Consider the following 7,881-nt stretch of genomic DNA (forward strand, 5'->3'; position numbering starts at 1 on the left):
TGAAATCATGGTGACCAAGTCCTGCTGGATGCTGACTTCCTGTGTGCTATTTATTATCTGCTGCCTTACATCATCACCAATGTCTCTCAGAATACCTCGTCCAGCTCATCACTTCATCACTTCATTGCTGTAGATTTTTTGAAGCATTTCAAGGGTCTCTGTTGAACATTTCCAGAGTTTTGACCTAAAATCGGATGTTTCTCTACACCAGTTTCAGGTCCATGGTGACAACACAAATGTTCACGTACCAGTGGTCACAAAAACATGTGGAACTCAGGTGCTGACATTGTTCAAGAGACAACACTTTCTGATGAAAGAGGCTGGACAAGCTGATCACCTGGGCAAGGATGAAATTCAAGCCGCACAAGTCGAGGAAAGGGGAGCTTAACAACAGGAACAATTTCACCATTAGGGGAGAAAACATCCCCCGCATCATCGACATGCCCATCCGAAGTCTGTGAAGGCAATAAACATCCAGTCTTTCAAACAAGGAGATGGGGAAGACCAACCATTGTCAGCTTTCAGCTGGGCTGTCAAAGATCGATGCTAGCCAACTACCTGGAAAGTACAAGGTGTGGTGTTGCCACTTCACTCTCTATCCAGGAGTAATGTGGCCTGTGAAGCTTTGTGATGTCATCTCATCAATGGTAAGTAGAATGGATGCCAAAGCTAACACCTTCATATGCAAATGGCTCGGGCTCCCACAGTGCCTTTCGGCAGTAAGCCTGTTCGGGTGGAATTCACGACACATACCTCTGAAATCTATCAGCCTTAGGTACAGACAAGAGAAGGCAAGGCTGCTGATAAAGTTAAAGAACTCTTCTGACGAGTTAGTGAAGGACGCCCAAGTGGTGACAGAAAGGAAATGGAGGGCGGAGGAAGAGGTTCAGAAGGTGATGAGCAGACTGAAACATCAGGAAATTATGTGCACAATCCAGACAGGGCAGGCTGGCTTCGGATGGAGCGACCCACCCACCCTATGGTCAAGGGCAAGCAGGAAGGAGAGGTTGTCTCTGAGGTTACCAGGATGGAGCAGGAGGAGCATAGAGTTAAGACTGTTGCACAGGGACACAAGGGACGCAGGACAACGTGGCAGGGCGTCGCGAGTCGATCAATTAACTGGACAGACTTCTGGAAACTGCCACAGGCTTGAATCAGTTTTCTCATCAGTGCGACGTATGACACCCTCCCCTCCCCTCTCAACCTCCAGCAGTGGTTTGGGACTGAACAAACCTGCAACCGTTGCGGGACCATCAATGCCTCCCTCCAACACATTTTGTGAGGTTGTAAAACCGCACTGACACAGGGTCGGTTTAAATGGTGACATCTAGAAATATCCTTAAGACTACAGCCTGAACCACAGCAGCAGTTAAAGTCCAAACAATAACCAGTATAACTAGCTTCACCCACAGCAGACAGAGCAGCTGCAGCTCTGCTCACAACAAGAAGCTGAATCCTGTCGGGGATCGGCCTTTAACATGGATGAGCACTAAATGCCCAGCTGGTCACATCATCTCTAATTCCCGAAGTATCTGAGTGTTCCAGCTGACATGGACCAACACACTGTTCATGAGGACCACAGCAGCTTGATGCAAACAGACATTCAGGCTCAGAGCCGACGGAAGAAGAAAAGTGTTGCGAGGAAACGCAAAAGTAGTCCTGAAAAAATCCTCCCCTAAATATGAATTTACATGATTTACAAATAATCATAGTTTCATTGACATTTTACACAGCGTCCCAACTATTTTAGAAACCAGGTTGTACAATTTCTACTTTTTTTTCCTGTCTTACATGTTGTGCACATCTTCTAATATAGATGTTTAAATATTGTTGACGGTCATTGTTTTTTGTGCCTTTTACTAAAACTTATATTGACTGCATAAATAAACTTCATTTGATTTGAAGACAGTTTTAGTTTTGTATTTATATGAAATATTGTCCAGCACACACACACACACACACACACACACACACACACACACACACACACACACACACACACACACACACACACACACACACACACACACACACACACACACACACACACACACAACGTTAGATAAGAGGGAGTGAAAGTGAAAGTGAAAGTATACAGTCCAGTCTCCATTTTGAGTCGACAGAGCAGACGGAAGGACGCTGAACAGGATTCAGGGTGAGTTTTAACACAACATGATGATTATTTTGGTCGGAGGAAATAATGAGCTAATCAGTTGAATCGATCTGTGGATTCAGAGGCTCCAGCTGATCAACTTGATCCATCTGTGGATTCAGAGGCTCCAGCTGATCAACTTGATCCATCTGTGGATTCAGAGGCTCCAGCTGATCAACTGCTCTGAAACTGCGTCACAGAAGTTAACAGATTGAACTCGGGAACAAAATCCCCACCGAGTCCTTCTTCTCTTCGTGTTTTCAATGTGTTCACATATATATGTATATAAACTGGACCGCCCAGAGACAGTGTATTTACGAGGGCCATGTAAACTGGGAAAAATAACCGAACAGCTGACGTGAAATCATATAAATATTTCTGCCATTGATACTCTGTAAACGTCATGCTGTCACAAAGGTCTGGAAGCATATAATTACTATTATTACAGACAAGGAAGAAGAAGCTTCACATAAAGGCTCAGCGTAAGAACAGTTAACTGTCACAGGGTATCACAAAGCAGATGTTGTGTGTGTTGGATGTTGTCATAGTAACTAGTCTTCAATAAACACAACAAGGAGAAGGAGGAAATGGTGCTTCTGTTAAATATGGTTTAATAATAATACCATTTTCTTCACATACACAGTTTTACTTAATTCCCCTTCAAACAAATAACAGTCAAAAGGAACAAAAAACATGTGGTTGATTGATCACATGGATGAAGCAAAAAGCAAAGTTTAAAAAGCAGGGACCAAGAACCAAACTGTAAAATCCATCTCAAGAGGGTTTGTTCTCCTTGAAGTGAACAGTGAAGTTGGCCAGCTTGTTATCAGCTCAGTTCTAAAGCCAGCATCTGTGATGGTACAGGATGCATTAGTGCACATGGCATGGGTATCTTGAACATCTGGAAGGAAGCATTAATGCTGTATGATATATTCAGGTTTTGGAGCAACATATGCTGCCATCCAGACAACGTCTCTTTCAGGGAAGGTCTTGTTTATTTCAGCAGAACAACGTCCAACCACATTCTGCACGTATTCCAACAGCATGGCTCTCTAGTAGAAGAGTCCGCTGATAAACTGGCCTCCTGCAGTCCAGACCTGTCAATCATTGAAAACATCTGGAGCATCAGGACATGAAAAATACAACAAAGGAAACCCTGAACTGTTGATCAGCTGAAATCTTATATCAGGCAAGAATGGGACCACATTTTACTTTCAAAACTCCAGAAACTGGTCTCCTCAGTTCCCAAACATTTACAGAGTGTTGTTAAAAGAAGAGGTGATGCAGCACAGTGGTGAACATGATCCTGGAACAACTTTATTGAAACGTGTTGCTGCCATCAAATTTAAAATGGGAATATGTTTGTCATGTTTTTTACTGCACACAGTACATTTTTAAATAAAAATGGTCATGATAACAGTCCAAATGACATGTGAGTAGTTTTGACTGATGATGACTGTCCCCTCTAAACTACCTAACACCTCCAGAAACAGAGGAAACCAGACTTCCTCTGGTTTCTCAGAACTATTTCTGGGTGGATTTTGGTGTTCTGAGCTCACAGTGTTGCTGCTTTACTTCTCAGACTGACTGAAGATGAGTGTTTGTGGGGAGGAAGAGGAGGACCGAGCCGAGTCGCCAGGATCCACCTGTCTGTCTCTGAAGAGTGATTGGTCCAAAGACTTTCCTCTAAACTTCAGTGGTGAACCAGGACCTTCAGACTCACAGTAAGAGACTTTTATTTGTAGCGGATTAGGTTCATAATCGGGGGAACCACTTTCTGTTAATCACAAAGACTCAAGATTTAAATTTAAAGATGCTGTAAAGTAGAAATGAAAATGAGTTTTAAGTTCATCACACCACAGAAGTATGGGTTGTTAACTACCCATCCGAATTTGAATGAATAAAAACACAGACAAGTTTGTTAAATTAGGGTTTGAAATCGTGAGAAAATCATCAGTCTTCTCTGCTCTGAGACTGGGGGGGGCGTGTCCTGAAGAGCTGAAGCTCCGCCCCCTCGCTGGAAGGTGTTCAGTATGACAGTCCTGTGGCTGCAGTTCTTTTCCCCACTAAGCCGTCCGTCTGACATCCAACCTCTCGGTGACTTTATACATGATGTCCCACTGGTCCTCTGTCTCTCTGGTGGACGGAGCAGCCTGCTTTGGGAAAACAGAATAGAATTAGAATGTATTTGTTCAATGAGTGAAACGTATAGATGCAATCAAATCCAGCTTGTCCCCCTGAGCTGTAATAGGAATAAAACTGGACGCCAGAGACAGAAGACAGTGAGCTCTCCAACTACTTCTAACCACCTGCATTACAATAGTGGAGATAATAAGAGAGGAGGAGTTAATTTAGTTCTGTAAGGACTGCAACATGAACAACGCTGCATTATATCACAGGTCAATTAATTACATCACGTTAATTCATTATATCACATCAATTCAAACTTTGAACCTGCTCAGGTTGAGCTGAAAATCTTTCTCTTCCACTGATGTCCCCCCTCCTCCTCCTCCTCCTCCTTCGTTCAGGTGAATGCCCGTGGCTCGACACTGAACGGCAGGAAACAGGAAACAGGTTGGGGTCAGAACCGGAATCTCAGAACAGGGAGACGGACAGACTTACGGGACGGGTTGACGGGTAGGCAACGGACGAACTGACGATGAACAGACGGGAGACCGGGGTATTTGTATCCAGCTGGAGATGATTAGTCGAATGCGATCCAGCTAGATCTACGGAGGTGGGCGTGGCCGATGACGGAACTCGGAGGAGGGTACTGCAGGAGACAAAAACCAACGGAAGCACATGGCAGACAATAACAAACAGACAGGGGAATGAGAGGACACCGAAGGAGAGGTGATCGGTGGTAAAACAAAGGAAAACACTAGGATCAGACAGGAATCCTGACACACTCGAGGGGGGAGGTGCTGTAACAAGCTGCCAATAGGACAGCGCCATCTTATGTATCTTCTGAGCTTTGTCCCGGTTGAGAGATGACTGGATTCATCCTGACTAGATTATCAAAAATGCTTCTTATAAGCGGAGAGAGAAAAATAATAAAACAACAGCATTGTCTGTTGCAGACGATAATTAAACTCAATTAGTCGCAATTAAAAGTACTCGTTTTTCACTTGGCTGGAAGTTTACTTGGGATTAATAAAAATACAGAGCGTGGTAACTCTAAAACGCTGTTTGCTGTGAAAGTGTGAGATTAATTTAAACAGGGAGTGACTAATTAAAATAATAATAATAAAAAAATAAATACAAAAAAACCCAATAATAACAATAAAAGGTAGATTCAATCTGGTGCATCTTATGATGAGAAAGCTTTGGGGAGTTTTTCCGTCGACCAGTGGTGTCCTGTGTCGTCACTTCTTGTGACTTTAGGATGACCTGATGGTCTGTGTGCTGAAGAGGATGTCTCGCTACATATTGCAGAAAGCTGACTTGAGGAGAAAGTTGATGAATATCTGTGTTGCAATCCTGCTTTTATTTAGGAGTTGACAGAAGCAGAGACATCACAGAAAAAACAAAAATAAATAAAGCTACATCAGGCTATTTGTAGGTTCAAGATCTTTAGTGCTCAGCAGAAGGAAGCAGCTCATTTAGCTGAAAGTAAAGCAGAGCTGGTGGACTGGAAACATCTTTCAAGTTTTCACATTTTCATGTTTTTTACTATTAACTATAGTATTTGTAATCATTAGTGCAGTTCCCATTCAATGGAGTCTGTTTGGCAGCTTGTGGTATTGCTGTGTAGCTTTCTGTTAAGAGAGTGAAGTTCCACCAGGATGAAGAACAGCCATCAGTCCTCGTTATCAGTCACTACACAGTCTCTGGTCTGTCCTCTGTCCTCCGTCCTCTTCAGCAGAGTTTTCCCAGTTAGATGTTACGTTAACGAATGTGAACTCAACAGCTTCACAGTTCTACCTTCATCCTCTGCTCCAGTTTCAGTTAGATCTTCTTCACAGATGTGCTACCTCGGGTTGGTCCCTCTCTGGATCCCAAATGCTGCCCGGTATTTTATATTCTCCCTTCTGCTCGCTCAACCTGGTTACTACCGTAGTTTGAGGGTTGACTTCGGCACTCAAAAGTGAAAATGCAGCCTCGGGCTCTTCTCCTTAGTGTCTATGCTTCCAGTACAATTAGCATAAAAGGTTTTATGAAGGCCGACCCAAAGTAAAATGAAAGCTGTTCTTCAACCATTTGTAGTAGAAGCATGAGTTTGGCCTCTTTTGAAAGGAAACACTCTGAAGTTCTATCCTCAACAGTCAGAGTCACTATTCTTGACAGCCAAAGAGTCAGGAAGCCGGAAGAGCCGCCCCTGAAAGACAAATATCCCCTGTTCAGAATCTCATTGGTTATACAAAGTGTCAATCATCAGCACAGTAGCTTATGATTGGCTGCAGTTGTAAACAACAGAAGAGAGGTGGACACTTTCGCGCATAACGCGCTCCGGTTGGCTTCTGCAGGCTGGAGACAGGATTTAGAAGGTCTTATTGGCTCAGTGAGGTGTCAATCAAACGGTGTCAGCCAAATTAGGTAAAGTGTGGATCAGACTACCACAGAGCTGGCTTTGTGCCAGGATATCTGGTGTTTTTAATGACAATCTGTGGAGATTTAAGAACACACGGCGTGTGTATTCTGGATATAATAATGCTTTTTGGACTAAATATTTTGCTGGACCTTTGCTGACTGAACCAGAGGGGTTCTGTCAGACTTTTCCGGGTCAGTTTGGGACTCTGAGTCTGTTTTGGTGAGTTACACCAACACTGTAATTGTTTGTTTGTTTAATAGTGGTCTAACAAAGCTGCTCTCTCAACCTGCTGTGGTTATAGGATCTTAAAATGGTTTATATGGATCAAATCAATGTTAGAGTCTTAGCTTTCCACAGACATCTGGCATGGGTTTATACGCAATTTTTTTTTTACTTTGTTGAGGGTGCCCTTTAAACTCCAACGGCCCGGGGGCGATCCCTCTGAACTTGAGGAGGTTTTCAAGGGCAATGGATATAAATAGCTCACATGAAATTGAGCAAAGGTATAAGACAGAGCATAAGGATGAATAGGCTAGGCCCACATGCACTAATTGTCTGTTAAAAATTTAAATACTTACCATAATTAAAATGTTGGAGATAACAAGATCTAAAAAACAAAAAAAATCACATCATTTTGATGATGTCAGGTGTATTGTCAAACACTTTGGTGAAGTTTAAGCAAACATTTGGCAAAGTAAAAGATCTTTCGTGTACAGTACCGATTACAGCAAAATATTAAATATTGCTGCGGAATCACCATTTGACTAAACTGAAAACATGTGATATGTATAGAAAGCATGTGATGAAGTTGGCAGCATTTGAAGGAAGATTTATGGAGCTGTAGATGTCATCTGACTTTGCATATTTTGAAAGATATAGAATGATGGACTTCTGAATTCACCACACTGCAACCAGTGAGCTGAGATTTTGTCCCGATTCACTCGATGTGCTGAAAGAATTTCAGCTCAGTACGGTGATTTATTTTGACTATTTGAAGTATGGAATGTGAATTGTAGATTTCCTGTGATAAGCCACGCCCACTTTAATCTATCATTACAAAATGTCATACATCAACTAAGCTCTGATCATAGATCATGTGAACTGAATTTTGGCCAAATGCGTGCAACCAATAATGACATAAACTTTTCATATTTGTGGCACCCTCTGAAGGTTAAAATGCTTTGTTAGGTCTATTTCC

The 7,881-nt window shown here is 42.6% G+C and overlaps 1 long non-coding RNA gene across 1 annotated transcript; it reads left to right on the top strand.

Annotated features, from left to right (window-relative positions):
* Window positions 1-2,078: 2,078 nt before the first annotated feature.
* Window positions 2,079-5,471, top strand: LOC138634267 (uncharacterized). Its single transcript, XR_011311964.1, has 3 exons — window positions 2,079-2,155; window positions 3,735-3,876; window positions 4,681-5,471. It is a non-coding gene; the product is annotated as an uncharacterized lncRNA (long non-coding RNA).
* The last annotated feature ends 2,410 nt before the right edge of the window (window positions 5,472-7,881 follow it).

The sequence above is a fragment of the Brachyistius frenatus genome, unplaced genomic scaffold, assembly GCF_029030835.1.
Source record: "Brachyistius frenatus isolate BFR_SWC_R1_liver_20210118 unplaced genomic scaffold, ASM2903083v1 Contig_255, whole genome shotgun sequence".
NCBI classification, from domain to species: domain Eukaryota; kingdom Metazoa; phylum Chordata; class Actinopteri; family Embiotocidae; genus Brachyistius; species Brachyistius frenatus.